This window comes from Rissa tridactyla, chromosome 10 (assembly GCF_028500815.1).
Source record: "Rissa tridactyla isolate bRisTri1 chromosome 10, bRisTri1.patW.cur.20221130, whole genome shotgun sequence".
NCBI classification, from domain to species: Eukaryota; Metazoa; Chordata; class Aves; order Charadriiformes; family Laridae; genus Rissa; species Rissa tridactyla.
In genome coordinates this window covers 17,627,646-17,650,550 of record NC_071475.1, presented here as the reverse complement: position 1 = coordinate 17,650,550, position 22,905 = coordinate 17,627,646, and the positions used below count along the sequence as shown (strand labels likewise).

Here is a 22,905-nt window from a genome sequence, read left to right as displayed (position 1 = left end):
AAAAGGACTTGCTATGTCAAAATGGAGCTGTGGTTTTCAAAACTAACAGGGAATAAGCGCACTGTAAATACCTGGAGGAAGCGTAGGCATGGCTTATTAATAGACACTTGCTGTGAGACTTTAGGCTGTATGACAAAGCTTTCAATGTCCTCCCGACGTCCTCGGATGCCCTGTTCCTGGAGTGAACACTGGGCTCTTTAACCATGCAGCATGCCCATCAGACCTGCCAGCTTACAGATGGCGCACAGAAGACGGGTTAATACAGCCTATACCAGTGCTTTAACCACCAGAGCACCCACCATCCATCCTCAGCTGGTGGGGAGAAGCTCCCGTCCCTGTCACTGGTTCCTACAAAGGATCCAGCCAGGGATTTTGATGGGGACAGAGGAAGGCAAGAAAGGATGCCAAGTAGGGTCATTCCCCAAAAACCTGAATTGCAGGGGTTTAACGTTGCCTGAACTGCAAGTCGGAGTTAATTTTGTTATCTTTACACCCTGGCTCAACCCCTCGTTCCCTAAAAGGCTGCACAAAGTACTCACTTTCTGATTTCTCTCCTGTGCTGCTGCATAGTGCTGCTGTCAAGACAGCTTCAGAGTTCTCCATCAACAGCAGCTCCCTGATATTTAAAGCCATTATGAACCGGACCAGATTTACGCTTTGCTGCGTAGATTTACGCTTTACTTTGCTGCGCAGCCAGGCCTTGCCCAACATAGGGTGCCCATATCCTTTGACTTCTTTCCCTGTGAAAGCCATAACAGAAAATTAACACCCTACTTAAGTGAAGGAACAGTAACTAGTTCATACGCTGCCGCACTACAGGCATCTCGTCATGGTCATCACAAGTTGTGTCTCTTTTTTTCAGATACAGGTTTCTCTATCAAACAGAGTATCAGACAGATGGGCTGTTTCTGGAGAGGGGTTGGCTATTTGCCTAGGGAGGGAAGAAAAACAGTCTTCAAACCGCCCTCCTGCCCCAGGTGATGCTGGTAAGAGCTGGTCCGCGTGCAGTAAGGGAACTTCTCAGCGTATCTTCAAACTCATGAGCTATTTCAGCGTTTTTCCTCCCAGCCTGCAGATTGCTCAGGGCCCAGAGATGCACAGACTCGTGTTATTGAATGGCTATTTCTGTTGATGTTTTTATTTTTAGGAAACGTTACGGAAACATTCACGATTACTGCTTGGAGGTAATGGAAAAAGAGACGAGCTCCAAATTCTGGGCGATGGGGACCTCGACGAGGCAGGCAGCCAAGCTGGGCTGGGATGTGGCCTGGCTTCCCTGCCGTGTTTACAGTCTGTGCCCTGAGCGGGGACATGAATGAATCGCAGCAGTGTCCTCGGCAGCCGCGGAGCGTGCAGCGGGCTGGCGCTCTCCCCCTCTGGCTGGCCACGCCGACCCCTCCCCGAGGGCTTAAAAGCGTCCGTGTGCCGAAGACAGGCTGGGATCAGCGGTGGCCAACCTAAACAGAACCACACTCAAAGAGTCCGTTGAGCACCCAGGGATGCTGCCCTTGCCTGGGATGCTGACCCGAAACGACAGGCAGTGATGGACAGCCTCTCCCTTTCAGTTTGCAGGATGGGGAACAGGAGACAAGCCGCATTTCTTCCTCAAAATTGGTTTTGTGGCTTTACGTTGAATCCCTCCCTGCTTTCATCAGCATTAAATGTCTTTAAAGGGTCTGTTTGCTTCCTTGGAGTGTTTGGAGCTGGATTCTCCCTTGCAGGGCCAGCTCTGGCCCCATCCCTAAAAAGGACGGTTTAAATTAAAGGTGAAATCTGTGGTGCCAGCACTCTTTTTACTGCTCCGGAGTGCTTGTGATACCAGCCCAGCAGCAGGCAATACCTGGATCCATGCATTTATTTCTTTGCCTCCACTGGATGTCAGGTGGGGTGCGGAGAAGAATATCCTGAAAGAGAGAGAACAGGAGTTACCCCAGGCTGACTAAACCCATTGCACAACATGTTCCCCTGACACCTGCTCGCCAGTGGGGAAGCACTGGAGGGATGCGAGTGGGACCATTAGCAGCCCCGTGCCTTTCCACGCTTCCCCGGCGTGGAGCTGGGCTGGCTCCGTCACACCCCAGCACGCTGGTGCTGCCGAAAGGGCTGGTGGATACACTCCTCACCTGATTTTGGCAAGGTGGCTGTGGCAACGCGTGGCACCTGGAACCAACTGTGCCAAGAAAGCCACAGTTCTCGACCCAGCAGCCACATGGCAGAAGCCATTAACATACCTGGTGGTAAAGGAAACCCTCTATGACCAGCAGCATCGAGGTCACAGAGGCTCAGCTAAATTCTTCCTACCTTCTCCACACCTCAGACTGAAAGGGACACATCCGAAGCAGCGCTGGCAATGTCACCCGCTGGGTGGTGACTGCAGTGCTGTCACTTGGGCTCTGCCCTCACCCCGCGCACAGGGCTCCCGCCCAGGCCATCCCCCCCATCCTGCTGTGCCTGGCACAGGCAGCGAGCGGCTCCCCACCATCCCAGAAAGCCACCGTTCAGGAGTAACCACCGGTGTGAGACCTGGCTAAAGAGGAAAAGCACATCTTTCGGGGAGGCTTTTACATTTTTAGACACTTTGGCAAATTTTAAGTAAATTTGGACAGACAAACCCCCAGTTTTGTCCTTTACAGCAATCAGCTGAATATTTCTGCAGTATCTGTCGGAAAAACAAGTGTGCCACCAAAACACAAATGGATGAAAAAAAATTGAAATAATATTTTAGGTCGAAGTCATCGTACTCCCTCACTGATTTTTGTGTGGATGGTACCACGATCCTGGATACCATATCACCTCACACACCCACAGCTGTAACCACGTGGGCACACATACTAATTGATAGCTAACTTGTCCTTTTCCCAGGACTTTGCCAATATTGAAAACATTCTGTCCGCTACAAGCTCATTTCCTGAACCACCGGCTTTGACCTGCAAGAGGCCGTTGAACAGCCTGTCCTCTCTGCAGCCCAGCCCAGGCACATGTGGGACACCAATGCCAGAGCAGCAGGGCCACAATTGCCCCGTTGTGCCAAACGCGGTGCGCTGGGTGCGACGCAGAGCACTTGACCGCAAAGACCTGGGATGTGCTTAATAGGACTCTTGCACTGTTTGGCCGCTAAGAGTCTTAACTTCTTACTGCATTATGCTGGGTTTAGGCAAAGCAGCGTTCCCAGCAGGGTGCTGGATAGATTTGTCTTTCCCATGAAAAGAGACTTACGCTGTCACATTTGTTCCTTGTCCCCAAATCCTATTCTTTCCAGGTAGAGGAGAGAGGAATTTGATGGATTATAATTAAGGAGGTGTTGTACTGAGTGGGGGGAGCAAGGGGACAGGAAGGTTAATGTAGGATGTGGCTGCATTGCCTAAGGAAAGGATGCTCTAATGGGAAAAGCCTTGTGAGAGGAGAGCTTCATGGCTCTTCTCTCCTGCAGAGCAGGTGGGTTTTACAGGTACACGCTGGCTGGTTGAGTTTAGTTTCTCTGGAGGTGGACACTGGACTTCAGTAGGTCCCCCTCTTACTGGGCAGTGATGCTCAGCAGTGGTGAGTGGCTGTAGGAGGGGGGTACTTGCACTACTTGCGTTAGGGAGCCTCACTGCATCCAGGCATCAGGAAGGAGCTGCTGACAGGACCACAGAGCTCACATATATAATAAAAGATAAGTATCTGCCAATATATAATATAACCCTTCCCAGGCCTCCAGCACCATTCACTCCAGAGCCCCAAAGCACTGTACAAACAGTAATTAAAACTTCCTGGCCCCCAGCTTTGCCAGCAGTGCTGAATTCATTTTCCAGTGTGGGAAAATAAGCCTTACATGATTAAGAGAGACAACGCAATTCCAAATGCAGGAGAAGTTACTGGTGAAACGTAAGCTGCGGTGTGAACCCTGGTTCTTCACATCTAACAGAAGGCTCTTCAAGACAAGAATGAGCAGTTGGTCTCGTCCATCATGTACACTACGCTGCTCTATCCCCGTAATGGGCAACACAAGACTAACCAGGTATATCTATTTGGTCCCAGTGGCTACAATCCAACTTGCTTTGCAGAATTAAAGCCTGAAGGGAAGTGGGGAGCACTGGAAGGATACGGCAGGAGATGACTGCAACAAGCCCCTTGTCCAGTTGCTCCTCCTGGAGCATCTCTCTGCCTCTATCCAGCACTATCAAGATCAGAGCTCCTTGTGCCACCCAGAAACGTGTTACCAGAAACATCCTTCAAGAAGGAAAGGGACTGTGGAATGTGCTAGAGCTTGGCTTAGTTCAAAGCTTGCCTGCACACCAGAAACGCTGACCTTCTGGTTCACTTAACACAGTAACAAGAGTCCAACATCAAAACAGCCTGTCCCTCTCCTGGTTCCTGCCTGCTCCATGCTCTCCAGCAACCCTTGGGAAAAAATCATGCAGCGTTGGTTGTGGACACCGCCCTTCTGTTCAGTACGAGCACGTAGGAGCTACTCAACAACATGTGCTGCTTCAGGTTCTAGCAGATGGACGTTAAAGAGCCCCTGGCAGGTTGCACCTGATGACAGGGTTTCACTGGAGCCCTTGGCCAACATCTCTCCCTTCCCATAGTTAATGTGCTGGTCACAAGTGTGGACCCGTGCAGTGCCTGGTCCCTTCCCCTCTATCCCACCATCACCTTGCAGGTTGGCCAGCCAGACCCGCCCTGCCTCTTAACAGCTTAGCGAACGGTTAAGGACCCTTTGGGGGAGGAAAAAACTATTTAAATGCAAAATTACATTTCTGCCTCGAGGAAACTGGGTATATCCCTGCTCTGCCACCTCTGCCAAGCCCGGACCCCAGGCCTCCAGTGGGGCTCCCCCAGGGCAGACGTTGGGCTGCCTGGAAACCCCAGAGAGGCTACAGGGCTTGGCGAAAGGTCCCGTCGCGGAGGGGAAGGGTCCAGACAACCACAAAGTCCATCCTCCCCCCCGCCGTCGGGCTGTTTCCAGACACATGCCAGCACCACCTGCGTCCGCTCGCTCTGGGGAGTGCTCCTGCAGTCCCCCAGCAGCTGGGGAAGCGCTTACAGAGCTGGCAGTGCCGCAGGGAGGGTTAATTTAGTTATTTGTAATGGATTTTCCATACCTGTCAATATTTCCAGCCCTGAGTCGAGAGACAGAGACTCTGCTGGGAGAAGGGCTTTGGCGAAGCCTGTGGTTTTGCAGTTTAGCTCCAGAGAGGGCTGGGGACTCACTTCATTTCTCCTGTCATCCCTGCAGGACGATCCCCACGGAGAATGGGGATCTGGTTTGGGCTTGCTGTGCTTCACGTCCGAAAGGGATGGTCTCCCTTTCGCAGATGGAAATCTGCTGCTTTCATTATGCTTTCTTTGGGGCTAAATTAGCTGTTGGAAATCAATGTAACCATGACGAAAGCAGCCCGTGGGACTCCATTCAGAGTGCCTAATTCCTACTGAAGATCTTGGAAGAGCTGGGAGAGAAGCAGCAGCACAGCAACAGGGAGCGTTCCCTTTTGATGATGTGATTTCAAATGGATGTCTCCTTGGAGGGGGTTTCCCACTTGCCCAGCAGGCTTTGGGGAGGCCAGGCAGGCGCAGCAGAGCGGGGACGACCCTGCACCAGCACTTTCACCGTCCCCACTCCATCACCTTTCTAGGATTGGAAACGTCTGCTTTTCACTCCAAGCCAAAATGATGCCAAGCTACAAATATCAAAATCCTTCAGGCCAAAGCCATATCCTTTTTCTATTCCTCCTCTGGTCTGAAAGGTGATTTCCCAGCTCGAGATGCACTATCAGGGCAATTACCGGAAGAGAGCCATCTGTGATGCTCCCAGCAAGACCCTGCTGCCAGGCACAGCTGTGCCAGCACAGTCCTGCCACCGACCAGCTCGGTTATAGCAGCAGGGCTGGTGGGCAGAAACTGGGCTGAGCTGGAGCTGGCAGGGCACGAGGTTTCTGCTTTGACGGCACCCTCTTGTTTCTGACTTGCAAAGGCACTAGAATTGTGACAAAGCCATGGGGAAACAGGAACGTTCCTCCAATAAAGCTGGTTTCATAAGAAATGGCTTCCCAGATGGCAGTGGAAGATGGAGAAGAGCCCACCCTCACCCAGGAACAAGGCCACTGCTGCCAGGAGAGAAGGCAGCACCGGGCTGAATGGCATTCATCTGAACTAACGGGCCATGGAGACGTTGGAAGGAAAGCTTCCTTTGGAGCAAAGGGGGCACGTCTCTGCTTTCACTTACCATCCATCCATGGCAGCTCTTTCCTCCTCTTGGCACATGGTTCTTATCCCTCAGCTGACATCCCATGGCAGAAAACACTAATCACATCCTCCTCCTAAGACGAGACAAGGCGAAAGAGGCTTGGCAGGGGACAAAGGACCTCCCGGCAGCCCCTGCAAAGCCAACCTCATGGCCTGGGGTCCCTCCCCCCTGCCCCCCAAATCCCTGTGGTTCTTGTTTCCTGAGCTGGGACAAAGTGGGCACCAGGGTTTTAGCAGTTGTTGGTTAGAAAATAACCGTGAGAAAGGAATAAACCAATTAATTGCTGACCCACTGACAGCCAACACTTCTCTCCCACCTCCCCCCCCACACAATAAAACCTGTCTCCACAGCTCAAGCAGATTTAGGGTGGCTGCAAAGAGCCTAGAGGAGGAAAAAAAACCTTTCCCACTCCAGCTAATAATATTTCCAGATAATCTGTTTGAGGCAGCACCCTCTGTGAACTGGGAAAGCCTTTAAGAGCCGTTAACACCTTTATTCAGACTTCCTCATCCTCCCCCAGACAAGCTGTGATTAATTATCCAATCTACCTCGATCCCCCTGGGAAACAGCGCTCGGTCCAGGCGTTCGTCCGAGGATTTGCAGGGTCCCTCTGCGAGAGCGGCTCCTGCTCTCGCCGCTGGCTCCAGATAAGCAGGAAAGGGCTGACAGGGAATAAACTGCTTCCAGCTGCATATTTACATCAGCAGAGGTTGTGGATAGTGGGAAAGGACGTTAATGCGGGGTCTAGGCAACGTTCATGGCTTTTTGTTTTGCTGGTGTCCGTAGGCAACACTATCCAGGACTGCCCCTGGAAGCCCATCTCTGAGAATTTGCCACTGGAAGTACAGCCCGTTTGGTTCCCACCTGGGTTTTCACAGCCCTCCTTCCAGCTTTGCTGCTCCATGACTTGGCTTGCTCTGAGGATACTTTCTTTCCTACCATTTCCTAGTCCTACCAAAGGCATTGGGGATGGAGAACGTAGGGCGAAAAGGGGAATTACTGCCTCTCAGCTGGCTGCAGTAGCTGGGACCCTGCGCCCGAGTAGGCTATTGCAGACCAACGCACCTCATAAAACTCATCTTGTATGTGCACTGTCCCGCCTGCGCTACCTTTAGCCACCAAACCTCAGGCTTTTTTGCATCACAAGGTAATGCTCCCATCCCTAAGGCTGCACACAGCTCCTCCTGGCCATGCAAAGGGAGGATATCAGCTGCTCCAAGGTCACAGTATCACCAAGCAATTTACTGAACCCAACAGTAGCAAATTCCCTTCATACCCAAATGCCAATCTCTGCTGATTACAGGTGACACTAAGTCCGTGTTTGTCCACTACAGCCCTTCACCCACCATAGTTGTAGCTCTCAGGCTGTGTAAGGATCAGTATGTTAACGCCCACCCTGCCCCAATCCCCTTTGCTATGGCAGAGTGGAGGCACGGGTCTTCTGGGGAGACTGTGGCAGTGGCATGCACATGTTTTATGACTTTTCTCACTATGGAAAGGCCCTACAAATCCTCCATCTTCAGGGAAGACCTATGTCTCCCCATCACACACACAAAACCTACCCATGCACACTCTGAGAGGGTGTGAGTGAAGGGTGCACCATGGGGCTGGCACGTCCACATTGCCCTGCCACAGAGAACCTATAACAAGTCAACTGCCATGGCACCCTTCCTTTCAGGTCTTGAGTTGAGGTTTCACGACACTTGGAGCAGATCCTTTCCATTTAACCTTCCCCCTTTGCCACCCAGGTCCGTCCAAGAACTCACCGCTGTGCACCGCATGTTGTCCGCTGGTCTATTTACCTCTACCAAGAGCTAAACCTCAGAGACATCCTGGTTTCTCACCATGAGGAACTATCTGCCTTCACCATTTTCTACCAGCCACCTCTAGAAACCTTCAGCCATGAAATAAAAGCAGAGAGCACAGTAGCAGCCTGAGGGTCCTGGTAGGTTTTGCAAATGAAAACCACTGTCCTGCTGTTGTCCTCTTCTCCTTATAACCGTAACAATATGTGTAGGGCATTTTCAAACAAAACGACATTAGATTCATCATCTCGTGTGCTCTTTGAAAAGGTGCCAAGGAAAGAATGAGGAGAAAGAGCCAACATGTCTACCAGATGGATGCCAGCTCCCCTGGGACGCTTCACAGCCCCAGGTGTTGGTTAGCATCACACCTACACACTGCTTCGTGGGCTGGGCTTGGTTTCAGTACTCTTTTTATTTTTAGCCACACTTTCAAGAAAGGGGAAGAAACCACCTCTGAATCTCTCCAGCTTCCTGAAGCCCTTGAGAAAGAGAGAGCTGAGGAGCAAGCAGGCAGCTTGCCCTCCTCCCTGCTGAAGGTTCCAGACAGCCTGAGATACCTCTGCCTGTCTTCCAGCCCACATCCAGAAACAATAGTCATCGAATTGGCTTGACCAGGTGGTGGGGAAGTTTCTGGGAGTGCAAAATGCCCATGGCTTGCCGATCCTCTCTGCCAGGTCTTCTCCCGGCCAGGGAGCAAGTGTGACACTCAAGTCCCTTCTCCAGGAAGGAAAGCAAGAGGGTTCTTGTCTCTGCCAACAGTGCCCGCTGTTGCTGACTACCTGCCTGGTGGAGTCACTATATTAAGAAAATAATGACCAGAGGGAATCACTGTGGGGTTTTTGCCTTTGGCATGTGAGTTGTGAGCATGCAACTCCATGGCGACCGAGGGACCACCAATATACTGGGCTGGGTCCCAGGTCAAGAGAGAAGATTCTGACCAAAACCACGCCCTTCCTGAAGGAGCTGCTTTGGAGAGGGGAACTCTGGTGCAGGACAAGGGTTCATGTTGGCTGTCCATCCCCATCTGGATTGATGCATCCAAGATCTGAAAGCTGGTACTGCTTTGGCCCTGAAGGTGCTTGGGCAGCTCTCCTAACTGACCACTCCTGATGCATTTCTGGCAATGCCCTCACATCTCCAAGAGCCCATGAGCAGCCACAAGTGCCTGCATGTCACCTGTCTCCATTGAGGGCTGTGATGAAGAGCTGTACTCTGACAAGCTCCAGTATGGAACAGGGCTGTGCCCTGGCTCTGCCCATGGTGCGGGTTCAGGCATTACTCCTTCTGCATGTCACTTGTCCTCCAGCTGTCCCACTGGTGAGGTGTGGTGTGGATCCAGCAATGCCCAGCCCAGCTATTTCAGCTGAGACAGCATTTTTTACATAGGTCTAGCAACCATTTGGATAAGAGACGTGAGGAAAAACCAGGTGCTGCAGGAAGTGGTTTGGGTGATTTAGTAGGTGGCATCTTCCCTCCAAGTTAGCAGCACACCGAAACTCCTTGGCAGGGAATTCGGGCCTCTGCGCCACTACAGGTGTTGCTATTTTAATGACATCCCAAGCTTACTGCTTGTGGTCACCCAAGATCCCGCTTCTTACAAGCGCAGAGGTGTTAGGTCCACTGTCCTGAGCAGGCTCCAGTCTTCAGCAATTATGCTCTGTTGAGCCAAGAGCTGCAGGAATTTCTGCTGTACACATTATTCTACACTCTCCCTCTGGCACCTGGGAAAAGTGAGCAGTTTTCCTGGGTGCCAGAAAACGGCATTTGCAGAGGCATATCAAATACAAATGCTTCCCATTGCCTTGAAAAATCTTTTCTTGTTTTGTTCCATGCTCTCTCTCTAAGGTCCACCAACCCTAGTGTCTACTTCACCTTGCTTGTGTAATTTCTCTGCTCAGCTGTTGGCTTCGCTCTTCTCCAACTCGTGCTGGGTCGTGCAGGTCACAGCCACCCCTGGCTTTGGCTGAATTAGTGCATCAGGCCAGACCCCATCTGCCCTGCTCTCCATCCCCACCCACGGAGGGTACCGAGTGCACCTTGATCCTTGACAGGAGATCCCAGCTGCTTCCAGAGAAGAAATAATCGATTATGAGACCAACATTAATGAAATATGAGATTGTGGCTTGGGACAGACTAAAGCCATAGAAAGCATTTTAAATAATTCACCATCCTGAAAGTAAAGCATATTAGTGGAAAGGATGTTCGGGTCTTTTCACGGTGGCATTAACGTCTGTGTAACCAGAGCTGATGCTGTGAGCTGACAGCAAAATAAGACTACTGCTCGGTAGGGAATTCTAGCATTTCAAAATGTATTTGAAAATCAATGTTTTTCCCCGCCCCAAAGAAAATTATATGAAAACATTAAAACACTTTGTTTTGATAGCATCTTGTACAAGAAAATGAAATCCAAAATTAAACAAAGACACAAAAATGCTGAAACAAATCGCAAACTCCAGAGACGCATGCTGGCAAAACATTCAGCCAAATCATTGCCTTCTGCAAAAATGCTTCTATTTTGGCAAACCCACGTTTTTTCGGGGGCAGGCTGATCCACCAGAGACTTCTGAACCCACAGCAAGCGGCAACGAAGGCTGAAGAGAGACACTGCGTGGGAGGCAATGTTTAAAATGTCGCCGTTTTGTTTTTCACTTGAAACCACTCCAAGGGCCGCAGGGAAGATATTCAAAAGGAAGAATTGTGCTTTGGCTGTCTGGAAAAGTCGCTGTCAGCACCTGGGCAGAGCGTGGGGTTACCCAGAAAACCCCTGCTCATTCACAAATGCCCCTGGAAGGGCGAATGTCACCTGAGCAATTACTTTAAATTTATCTCAGTGATTAAATGCACTTGTGTTCACACGGCAGATATATTTGTATTGGTTAAGCTAAGCTTAGCCCAAGAGGTTGTTGAGGATGTTGAGCGGGTGGCACATGCTCCAGCTGCTCCCAGTGCCGGGGCAGCAGCAGGAATGGACTGTCACTGCCAGGCAAGGGTCATCTTCATTATCTTAATTATTTGTATCTTCATTATGGAGGCAGCTCTTCATAGGGGAAACATGTTTCTTTGGGGTTGGTGGACAGGAGTGAATGAACGATGCACAAACGGCATGAGTTTGCTAGCTCTGACCCTGCAAAATTCACATGCAGGAACACTGTAGGGCTAGATTACAGTCATGGGTCCAGCCCAGCGATGTCTTCTCTGAGACGGAAGAACATTTCCAGCCTCCTTTGGAGACCACCTGGGCTTCTGGGCATCCACAGACACCTGTGCAACAACAGCTTCATAGAAAATTCAGACTCAGTTCTCCCGCTTGCTGTTGAAATCACTGCAGAAATCCCAGTGGGAAACTCCTTTGAGATGTGACAACACTCGTGAGACAATACTCCTGCCTCCTTCCACCAGGCCAGGAGGTCCTGCTACTCACAAGGATGCTCTAGCCAAGCAGAGCAAGGAAACACCTACAAAAGAAACACCTTTTGTGGTTTCACCTTAAAAGGTCAGTTATGTTACCTGTTGTGCAATGTGCTCAGAACCTACCACAGGTGATTAATGGTCAGGTGTTATTAGATCACACATAATCCTCCCTGTACCTGGCAACACCATTAGTTATGATTCATAAATTCCAGCCGTGTTATAATTCCCAAACAGATGCAGTGCGCTGAAAACCCTCTTCCACAGCTTTTGCAACAGAAAACCGTGAGGGACTGACACAGGCAGCAAGTGAGACCCTCCTTAGGCTGATACCCACTTCTGGGGACAGCAGTGAGAAGGTGGGCATCTGCCTCCTTAATTTTGAGGACACAACAGGGTTCCCCACACCCTTCTCCACTGAGACGCTGTGAGATGCATGAGCCACTGCTCCTGCTGGGAGGTGGCTGGGGACAGAGCAGTGACACTTGGGGGGTGAGGGGAGGCAGCCTAGAAGTGGGCACATAGGAAGGAGAGGTTATTAGCTGGTGAGGGAGTGAGAAAAGGCAAGACGACCCGAGGTCCGTCCTCTCTACCTGCACAGCAGTCAGCTCTGGGCTAGGGGTGAGTCACAACATAGACAGCTTGATTAGAGAGAGCTTGAATTGCGAAGTGGATGCAATTAAAACCTTGGATCCTCAGTGTCAGTTTTAGTAGCCGTGTGAAACTGAATCAACTCCTGCCTCACTGTGTGCTGTTGAGGGGCTGTTTCTGCTCCTCTACTTTCTTTGAAATGCTCTTGCTACAGCTCTTTAGGCCAAGGCAAAATCCATCTGAGCTGCTGAGGAGGGGCAGGAGCAGCATCTGCCTTCCCTGAGCATTGAAACGGGACCACAGAACTGGCCGAGGGAGAGGTGAGCTAATCCAGGGAAGAAAAGTCATAGAGAGACTATTAAATACAAAGACAAAAATGATACTTCAGGAAGATCTCAAATGCAAACTCATGCAGGTCTGTGAAAGCGGCTAAATCTCTGGAGAGCGCTGCAGCCACCCTAAATACTACTGACAAGTGAGAAACAGCAGGTTTGATCCAAGCAGCAGTACTGGGACTTCAGTAGGAACAGCAGGAAACTCTGGGGTCAGAAGCAGCCACCTCTTCCCAAAGCTCACCTGCCACTGACTCATGCACCCCTCAGGCAGGATCCAATACTGACCCCAAAAGTGAAGCACCAGCAAAGCTGGGGAGATGATGGCCACATGCCCATCCACCCTGATGTCATTAAAATTCTGCTTTTGAGATGCATCAGTGTCTCCAGATCCACAGGTATAAAACCCCATTAAATATTTCATTTTCATCAATTGCTTTCAGTAAGTGCCTGTTGAGGAATTCATGGGAACGTTTTCTCTTTGACACAGAGATACTTTCAATTATGAAAGACGGCTAAAAATAAAAGGAAATTATACTGTTCAGACATCTCTGGAGGTGGAGACAGGAGGGAGAACCGTCAAGGAGAGCCAGGGAAGAGATTTTTGTTAGATGTAAAGAAAGGCTACTTATTTTTACCAACAGCAAATGTCAGGAGGCAGCCTGACTTGAGTATCTGGAATCTGTCAGTCACCTTCTCTATTAATAATTTGGCCAGAGTACCGGAGTTAAGAGTTGTGACAGTCTCTTTCTCTGGCTGCAGGGGGTTGGATCACCCTCCTAAATCCCTCAGTTGTATGCCTTTTTTTTTTAATGCCCTCTTTCTTTTTCTTTAAACGCAGCCTGCAAAACTAAGAAGAATCTTTTTGGGCCTTTTTTTTTAATGCCAGGGGCTTGGGCTGATAACCTCTGATAACCCTGGGCTTCTTATACCCTCAGTAAGTCTATGGGATGTCCTGATGTTGTAGTGAAAATGACCTGTCTGAGAGCAGGGCTTGGACCTTTATGGATCAACCAGTTGAGATAAGAGACTTATTCCTCTGACAGCTGCAACAGGTTGCTTATCTCCTCCTACAGACCATCATCAGAGGAACATGGCTGAGATGCAGTAACCATCCCTCTGCACATCTTTAGCCCTTCACAACATTTACAAGCTTAAATCTCTTTTAGTAATACAACTTGCATTACCAGGCGTAATACCTTGGGCTCGGAGAGCGCTCTCCCTCAGCTCCCCATGCTAACACAGCAGGGTGGAATCACTCTCTGATACTCTCAAGATGAGCACCCAGGAAGCCCAGCCCTCTAATTTCTAGGTGATATAAACTGGGTAAGATGATTTTCCGTGTTCTTTGGAAAATCTGTCTTACAGGGTGTTTTGCAGGGCTGCTCACTGACCTGGCCAGCAGCCAAGTCACACCATCATTTGATGGGCAGCCATCCTGCCCATCATTTCTCTCTACTCAAAGTCAATTTTCAAGTCTTGGGATTTTCTTAAATACACTCAAGTCCACTGATGCCACAGTGAAGCTTGGGATGGCCTGTTTTCCAGACGCGATTAGGCCAGTTGGTTGGGAAACACAGAAATAAACCTCACTTCTGGAGGAGTCCTACCTTTCCCACACACTGACCCTAAAATGAGTTCCCACCAGATCTCAGAGCTGACTCACATTTCAAGTGCTACGCTACTCCTTTGACGAGGCCTGTTTATCAGCAGCGATAAAAAAAAGGAAAATGTTAAAAATAAAATACTCACCTCTGTTGTTACCTCAGGGACACGGAAGAAGGCAGAGCCACAGAAGACAAATGCAAGTCCTGTGATGATGCACTTCTTGAAGAGCTTCCGTATTGCTGTGATCAGGGAAGTGTAACTACCTGTACAATACAGAAAGGAGAAGATGTCATGGAAAAGTAGCAACTTCGGTGCAGCAAGGAATACACTGAAACACCAAAAAAAGGTTTAATTACAAAGGGAATGTGACTAACTGAAGGGGGTAATTGTGTGTGCCTGTGCTGTCTGACTCCTGGTGTTTTCTCTGCCCCCGACATGCACGGCACAGACTTTGGGGCTCTGGATCCCCAGTTCCACATGAGATGCAAATTCGGCAACAATTTTCAAGTGCTCTGAAGGCTCCAAGGCTGCTGTACAGACTGATGATGTGGGCTTGCCTCTAAGTGAGCCCTATAAATCTGCCTCCTGAAAACCAGTTGACTCATTCCACTTCGAAAGGACAATATATTCTCTTTACGTGACCTTGGTTTTTTTCAAGCCACATCCTCCACCAGCGCTACAACTTACACCGTGGAGGATCCTTGTTGATGACCACATCAGGTTTGAAACAACATCACTGCACTCGTATCTGAACCTGTCCAGCTTCTCTAAATAATTTAAAGCCCCTGTAGTTTGGGGGGTTTTTAATAGCAGGCTCATCTACTGAGAATGATGAGACACATGCCACGTCTGAGAACACGGCTAGACCCATCTGAACACACACGGCGCTGGGCAGTGGTCACCTTTCTGGGCAGGTCTTCAGTGGACAGGCTGTCCTGCCTACATCCATGAAGAACATCAGTATATTGAGAGGCCCCTGGTGTAAAGAGACAGGGATGTGTCCATTTGCTTAATGAGAGCTGAAATCAGTTGAAGCCCTGATGCAGCTCGGCTTTAGAGCACATACTAAGTAGCCTTAAATGAGCTATTGCTTTCAAAGCAAACCAAATTGTTCCGAGGAAGCGCTACACAGATATCAATTTGCCAGAGCCCAAACAAAATATGGACAACCTCCCAGAAGTCAATGTTCACAGGCAATTTCAGACACATGTTTGCATCATCCCTTTAATTAAACGATGCATGCTCAGTACAAGCTTCTATCCTTAGTAAAAATCAGTGTTACTAATAAAAATGAAGAGAAGACATCAAATTGATAGAGGATGGGGTTAAACGAGTCCCCCAGACTGTGGGATGTCACTGCTGAGTGTCACCGAGCCATTGATCCAGTGTATAGGACGATGATACAGAGCCCTTACCAATTGCTCCATTGCTTGGGCTTTGCTGGGAAGAAAACAGTGCTCTGCCACTCCCCACAAGACCGTAGTTAAATTTTAAATTTAATAGTGGTTTAATTTTTTTAAATTAAATAACCGAGAGTCAAACTTTAACTTCCAAATTTAAGTTCCTACCTGAACATATATATAACATACTGAGTGATTTTGATCTGCTCTGTCCTCAAATAAAATGTATGTCTTGCACTCCACACAGGAGGAAAAAGGGAGAGCTGGAAAATACAGCACTGAAGCTGCAGAAAATCCACGGGTGTTTGTTATCTCTGTTTCTTCTCCACTGCAAACCGAAGTCACAGGAAGAATACTAAAATTACCACCAAAGGGCACTGTCTTGTTCTGTAGATGGGAGCTGAAAGGTCTCTAGACCTTCCTTCCCCTCCACAGCTCCTGGTTTTGCACGTGCCTTTAGCAAGGCGCTAATTGGACTGGGCTGTATTCTCTGAGCCACATGCGCTAATTTTAAATGATCAGAGGCTTCATTAGCCACACTCTTCCCTGCATTTTAAGCAGCCATTTTAAGTTAAAAATATCACTCGTGTTCAGTGTTCTTGGAGAACATTCCCATGTTAACAGAAATGGAAAAGCATCTTCAGCACAGTGCGTTTTCTGCAAAATTACCACTAAACAGCGAAATGGTCCATCCAGAACCTGGTACAACTTCTTCTGTTAGCAGATGTGTTGTGCCCTGGGAGTTTAAGGTGTTATTGCACACCCTTTGGCCTCACAGAGTTAGTGTGAATAGCCTTGCACTTTTGCTTGTTCTTAGTTTTCCTGAGATAGCAGGTAATCAGTGCTTTCTTTCTAAACAGTTGGACTCGATCAGTTATTACGGGGGAAAAAAAAAATGTTCTTCATCTGCCTGCTGTCACGTTTATAACGGACCGCAGAAGACAGCGGAGTGATTTTGAGGTAGGCACCTTCTCATTGCACACAAACAGCTTTTTATCAGGACTATTCCAAGCACAAGAGGTTTGCTGATGAGGGCTCCCTTCCCTCATGAGCGGCAATGAAAGTGCAGTATAATGTTGCCCTGGGAGGCAAGAGAAAATAGGAACCATAATGAAGCTGGATGGCAAGGGAGAGATGTTCTCCAGGAGCCGTGCTGTAACTGGGCTCGTGATCAACAGTGACCTTCAGACAAGAAGAGGGAAGAATTCAGATCTCCTGTGAAGAGGGGTTTGTTTCCCATTACTCTTTTTTTTCTTCTTTTTTCCAAACTTGCCATCTCTCTGCCAGATCTAAAGAATAATGCTTCAAACAAACATGCTTCATCTGTAGCCTCGCCTGGCAAGCCGCAAAGTGACAGGCACAGAGGACAATTAGGAGGTAATCATGCAAAAAGCCTCTGCCACGGGAAACGACCCAGCATGGCACAAGATCGCTTGCAGAGTTCTGCACGTCGTAAGTGTGGCTTTCCTGGGTGCAATAAACTGGCAAAGCTGCAGCTACTTGATATATGCATGCTCGATTTAGCTCCTGCGCAACCAGCAGCAATATGTGGGGTTGCTCTGGAAATTACTGCCTGGACGTCCTCCTCTGGATTGCAGCCCTGAACAGTCAGTCCTGGCTGCGAAGGGAAGGGATGGTGCTGGCTTCTCAAGAAACCCAAATCCCCTTATAGCTTGTTCACCCTGTGTTGGCCTTGAATAAATACTTTAGACCTTGGGGAAGGGCTCTAGAAATACTGAAGATGGTCCTAGACATGAGAATTTGTGCATGTCACCACTACATGAGATATGAAAGACTGTTTCCCATAACTGATGGGCCTTTTTCCATGTAGCAAACATGGTGCCCATCTCCTTACCTTACTGATGCCAGCTTGTGGCTGTGAGAACTCATTTAACTTGGAGAACACAGTGCTGCATTCACAGAGGAGCTATCCGAGGGCACTGGTTCATGTGCTCAGCTTGCTGCCATGCTTTATTCTGGGCAGCAGCTGGGACATGCTCATTTCAGGAGTGCAGCTGGATTTCAGTTGGTCCTCAAAGGACCAATAATGCCACTGCTTTAAGGCCAGAGCTAACCAACGACACGCACTGGGGTACAGCAGAGACAGACTGGCTGCTGGGAGAGCTCAAAAAACCCTAAGGAGAAAGAGTTGTGTCTTGTGAGCCACCAGTTACGTTGAAGCTAGGTAACTTCTCGGGATTCTCAGCTTCATCCCCTTTGCTTTCCCCTCTTTCTCTTTCCATTCTTCTTGTCTTCCAACAAGACAAAGCAACTGTAACATCACCAAAAGCATCTTCACCAGCCCTACAAAGCTCTGTGCAACTTAGGCACTTAGGTGGAGTTAGAGATGTCTTCAGGTGTACTTTGGGATGGAGGGCACAGTGGAGCATGCCCTCCATCAGGAGTCATGCCAGCATCAGGAGACATGTGGCAAGGGAATGGTGCAAAAATTGCCTGGTTCAAGCAAGTCCTTTGTAGTGTTTGTGCTCCTACAGGCAGGAGAAATGACAGCAGGGCTGCTTCTCCAGATGAACCAGCAGCTAGAGGGGCAGCCCAGTGGTGACTTAGCTCTTGCAGAGATGTACCTGTATCCCATGACAGACACAGAAGCTCATCTCCAACAAAGGACCTATCATATTGAGAAAAAGAAAAAAAAAAGTGCGGTGGAAATGGGAGGATAAGGAAGATGCACCAGAACGTGACAGCATGCTCCAGATTCATCATACACCAGCTAAGGAATTCCAGCTCCCTAAGTCCTTCGAAAAAAGCAGGTCGGGGAAGGATGCGGTAAGACTGCACAGCATGTAGTAAAGCGCGTGTTTCATTCAGTGCTGAACCGAGCACAGAACAGGGGGTTCCTGGTTGGTGGTGGTGCTTTGGGGCAAGAGCAGCCTTCACCTTCAGGGATGTCCACTCCAGCACCTCCTCAGCAGAGGAAGCCCAGCTCAACTACCAGAGATGATCCCAGGGTGCCTGCAGAAGGGTTAGTGCCTTCAAGCTGGAGACAGCAATGAGGGGAGCCCAGCACTACTCCTGTTTGACTTCCTGGGCGGGAGGAGCAGAGTGCCCAGGTTGCTGCTGACTGGTGAGCAAAGGCTGGAGTTAAAATCTTGGTCTGAGAGGGGAAAAGAGTCTTTGTTTCATGAACCAGCCTCCAAAGAGCGTCCCTTAGAAGAATACAGCCAGTAAGATGAAATTGCCATTCATGCTTATTAGAGATGTTCAATGAATTAGGAATTCAATTAAGAAAATGTTCCACTGCAGGAAGCTCAAAAATTAAGATTATCATTATTGTAGAGGAAGGAAACATTTTTAATGTATTAATTTTTTAAAATGACATCACTACAGACAATGTACTTATTCTTGTACTTATTCTTGCAGCATCCAGGCCAGTAAGGATACCAGTTTTCCTCAGCGAGGGGGAACGGTGGCAAGAAGGCTACAGAGAAGAGTAGGATACAAAGGATGTTTTCTGTGGGACGCAGAGCTCTGGAGGATGCCAGGGCTGGAAAATGGGCCCTGAACTGTTGTCTGGAAGATGTGACAGCAGCGGATGCCTGGATTTGACCTTTAGCCTCCACCTGTGACTAGCTCTATGTCTTTCCACATCAAGAGCTTGACCTAGATGGAGGCAACGTCAGCGTCCATCATTGACTCAAACAGGGCCGTGAACACAAAGAAAAAGATGTTTCTGAGAACCTCCTTCATATCCCCACACCAGGGCAGGGATTTACTACCTACACATCTTTTGGAGGTATATTTGCATAGCGCCAACACCTGATTCAGGGAGCTCGTGTGGGGGTCCTGCTGCTGCCTCCGTACCCATGAAATAAAGCAACGATTCAGTTCAAAGTGAAAGGTGTTCCCAAAGCATCTCCCCAAAATAAGTCTGGATGGGGGAGGTGGGTTGATTTGGTTTTTGGTTTTCTGTTTGCAAGGAAGAGAAATCACATGGAAAACCAGGAATAGAATAAATTGCAGGGGAAGGAGAGGAGGAGGAAATTGTTCACAGGCCTTTCGTGTTTCTTGTTCCCTTTCCAAACCTTGTGCACGCCATCGTTTTAATTAATAACTCTGTCACCCCTTCTGGAGTTCAAACAAAGGAGCATAAGGCGAATGTATTCCGGGCACGCAGGTACCTGGGGAAATGAAGTGATGGATTTAATGTTTCGAAGCCCCATTATGAGGCTCTAGCTCTTACTCAAAAGTTGTTCTCCTCTAAGAATTATCTGAACCACTACCTCAGGAGGTCACTTTGAAGCTGGGCTTAAATAATATTTAAAATGAAAAAAAAAAAATATTTGGAGGTTAATTAAAATAAAAACATGCACACAACCACAACCACCAGTGATAACATTTCTGTACAAGGCAGCTTTGTCACTTATTTTTTCCACCTGACGCATACCCATGTGCAACCACTATCATCCTCCTCCTTGCATGAAGGTTGGGAGAGTCCTGCTCCCAGACCAGACCCAAGAGGAGGAGACAAGTATCAATGCCAGTAACTGCAACTTGCTGAGCATCAGAGGTGCTCTGTACACAGCAGCAGCACTCAGACCTCCGTGCAGGCAGCACGTTGTCCCCTAGCGATGGCTGCCTGCTTGGCACTTTCCCCTTTGACTTTGTTTTGGAGCATGGAGGACCACAACTGTGTCCTGCTCTGTCCAGGAGCCCCAGGACCAGCAGCTCTGCTCAGTCTCTACTGTGTGTGGTTTGGGTTCGCGGCAGAGCACCAGGCCCATTTCCCTTTCTCTATGCAATTATGTACCTGCCGAACTTGTGCTGCACATCTCAACGCACTTTCCACCTCCATCCAGTAAGAACTTCCTCCTCTTACAGGATGGGAAAACAGGACCTCCCAAGACCGCATGGAGACAAGAAGAAATCTCTGCAGGCCCCACTGACCTCTTCATTTTTTGAACAACTCTTTCGCCTTTGAGCAAGACAAAGAGTAACTAAAACTGTCTGGAAATAACTTCTGTGGGGGTAGCAAGTGCCTCGTAGGAAGTTGCTGATGTGATACATCCAGGCTGTCACTGATCATCACTTTCTTGTACAGACAGTTCGATGATACTGCTTTCCTTAATTGTGTAAAAAATTTAAGTCAGGAGATCAACAGTGCCATGAAGAATTCATGGGGAAAAGAGACAATATCCATCCGCCTAGGAAGGTTGCTCCAAGGAGACAGACCCTGTAACCGGAGCTCAGATGGTTGCTAAACAAAATGACAGAGAGACAAAATTCTCTGAAGCTGCTGTTTCCATTTTCATGGGGTTTTAACAACAGGTAAGATTTGATAACCCTGCATATTCAATGACAGAAGTTGTGCCACCAGAGGAATCAGCTGTGGTTACCGATTGATTTCCTTCTGGCTGTTCACAGATCACCAGCTCTACCTCCCCGGTACCCAGCAAGGACCCACCTTGTGATCATAGAAGTTTGGGTTGGAAGGGACATTAAAGATCGTCTAGTTCCAACCCCCTGCCATGGGCAGGGACACCTCCCACTAGACCAGGCTGCTGAAAGCCTCATCCAGCCTGGCCTTGAACACTTCCAGGGATGGGGATCCACAACCTCCCTCGTTCCACATCGCCGCTCACAGCCCCACTGGCTCCTTCTCCCCCATTGCGTGAAAAATTGTTTCTGCTGACCTCACAAAAAGGAGCATTTTGAAAGTACTGAATAAAAAGGAGATATCACCACATCCAAAGCACCAGCAGCAGAGAATAATATCTGATAAGACCAGCAGACTCAGCCTTGCCCCAGACACCAGCCCAGCTGAACCTGCCTTCCAGCACGTGAAGGCAGTGGCCTCTTGCGTTCAGCAAACTCAGGACTTTTCCCAGCAGCCAGAGAAGACACAAACTTGTGGGCCACTCTGCAAGGGGCCGTGGTGGGAACTATGTCCTCTGCAGAAGCTTCAGAGATGCCTGGATGAAAGGCACCAGCACAGCTCAAGCCTGGATGAGTTCCTCATCCCGGCCTACAATGTGCTTTTGGAGTGGGCAGTTTAAAAGGATCAAAAGGATGAGTCAGGGAAAGGATTTCACAACAGACCTGCACAGTCAAATGGTGGCTGAAGAGAAGCATGCTGGTGTAGAAGACCAGGACAGCCGTAGGCCTGGGGAGCTGCTAACAAATAAGAAGTCTCCAAAAGGATCCAAACATTATACTGCAGAAATCCAGGGGCACAATCCTCCAAAATCAGTTTATAAGGAGACGCTAGGGACTTCTCAGGAAGGACTTGGAGAAACCCATGCTACAAGCATGGGAAAAAAAAATGCACCAGAAGCAACCTCCAGGACAAGCACGGATGGGTCCAGAGAGGGTCTCTGGTAACAGGGAGTAAAGAAAGAGCATGTAATGAGAGCACTGCGGGCAGGACACGGTATGCCAGACTGCCTCATGGAAAACTGCAGTGTGGGTTACCATCATCCCCATGAGAAAGGATGAAATGGACTTCAGACCAGGCATGGACGCTGCCCTAACAGAGCTCCAGAAACACTCTGCGGGTGTATGAGAGCATGAATGCTTACGAACCAGAAACAAAAATGAAAAGACCCAGGAAATCGTAAAAGACAAGATTTGGCTAAGGGAGCGGATGGTATCTCAGAAGGTCTGTTTTATGAATCACTGTACACTGCTTCAAATGCCTTCCCCCCCCCAAAAATCACAGTCCTCACTCACTGTAGTGACGTGGACTGAACCAGTCCAGAAGGACGCAGAATTTAAAATCAGGATGAAAGTCCCCTTTTGCTTCCAAAAAGCAGAGAAACTAGAAAAAGCACAGCACAGTCAAATGCAAAACCATTTGCTCTTTCAACACCTACAAGCACATTTTTCTTTTTATGATCCATTTGGAAAACAGTGTCTTCTGCAAAGAACAAAAATAATCCTCCCGTCAGGCACCCCGAGGCATGGCAGTGGTCCCAGAAGCAAATCACCAGCTTCAGATCTGCATGACGTTACGAAGCTTAATGAGGGTGACATGTACCGCCGCGCACCGAACACACCTTTGGATACCACGGTGAGGCAACAGCCCTTCTCAAAATTGTGAGCTACAGCTTAATTCTGGCAGATCCCACTTGCTTCAACCGTCACAACGATGACAGCCCACCACCCCACGCCTACTGTGCTGGTGAGCACTTGAGAAACCCTCCTAAAAGGCAGTGCTTTCTTTTTCTGGCATTGCCAGATGAGTCTCCAGTACATCCCGAACTCTGCCTTGCGGCTGTTGTTCTGAACAGCCTCATTTCCTCCAGTGCCTGGTAACTGGTAGAAACTGAGGGCACATTTTGAGGTGCTCTTGAAGGATTTCAAAGTCCGGAGATGATGTAAACATGAAATAAATGTGGTTTTATATTCAAAATGCAACTGTAGGGTGCTACGTTTCGAGAGGGGGCATTACTACCAATGCAGCCAGGCAGAACAGAGGCTTCTCACATGAATTGGGATTCCATTTGCATTCAGGTTAAAGCAAGAAAAAATTGTCAGCAAAGTGGGATTAAGAATATTTATGGATCCTATTGGCT

General features: G+C 48.8%; 2 long non-coding RNA genes across 2 annotated transcripts in view; both read right to left on the bottom strand.

Annotated features, from left to right (window-relative positions):
- Positions 1-1,123: 1,123 nt before the first annotated feature.
- LOC128915660 (uncharacterized) lies at positions 1,124-8,199 on the bottom strand. Its single transcript, XR_008468707.1, has 3 exons — positions 6,778-8,199; positions 6,209-6,302; positions 1,124-1,904 (listed from the first exon to the last, which is right to left on the bottom strand). It is a non-coding gene; the product is annotated as an uncharacterized LOC128915660 (long non-coding RNA).
- A 398-nt stretch (positions 8,200-8,597) lies between these two features.
- The window catches only part of LOC128915873 (uncharacterized), a 163,449-nt gene continuing 149,141 nt past the window's right edge, over positions 8,598-22,905 (bottom strand). The window contains exons 5-6 of the long non-coding RNA XR_008468784.1: positions 14,118-14,236; positions 8,598-11,489 (exon numbers count right to left, since the gene is read on the bottom strand). This is a non-coding gene — a long non-coding RNA (uncharacterized LOC128915873). The remainder of the gene's footprint in view (positions 11,490-14,117; positions 14,237-22,905) is intronic.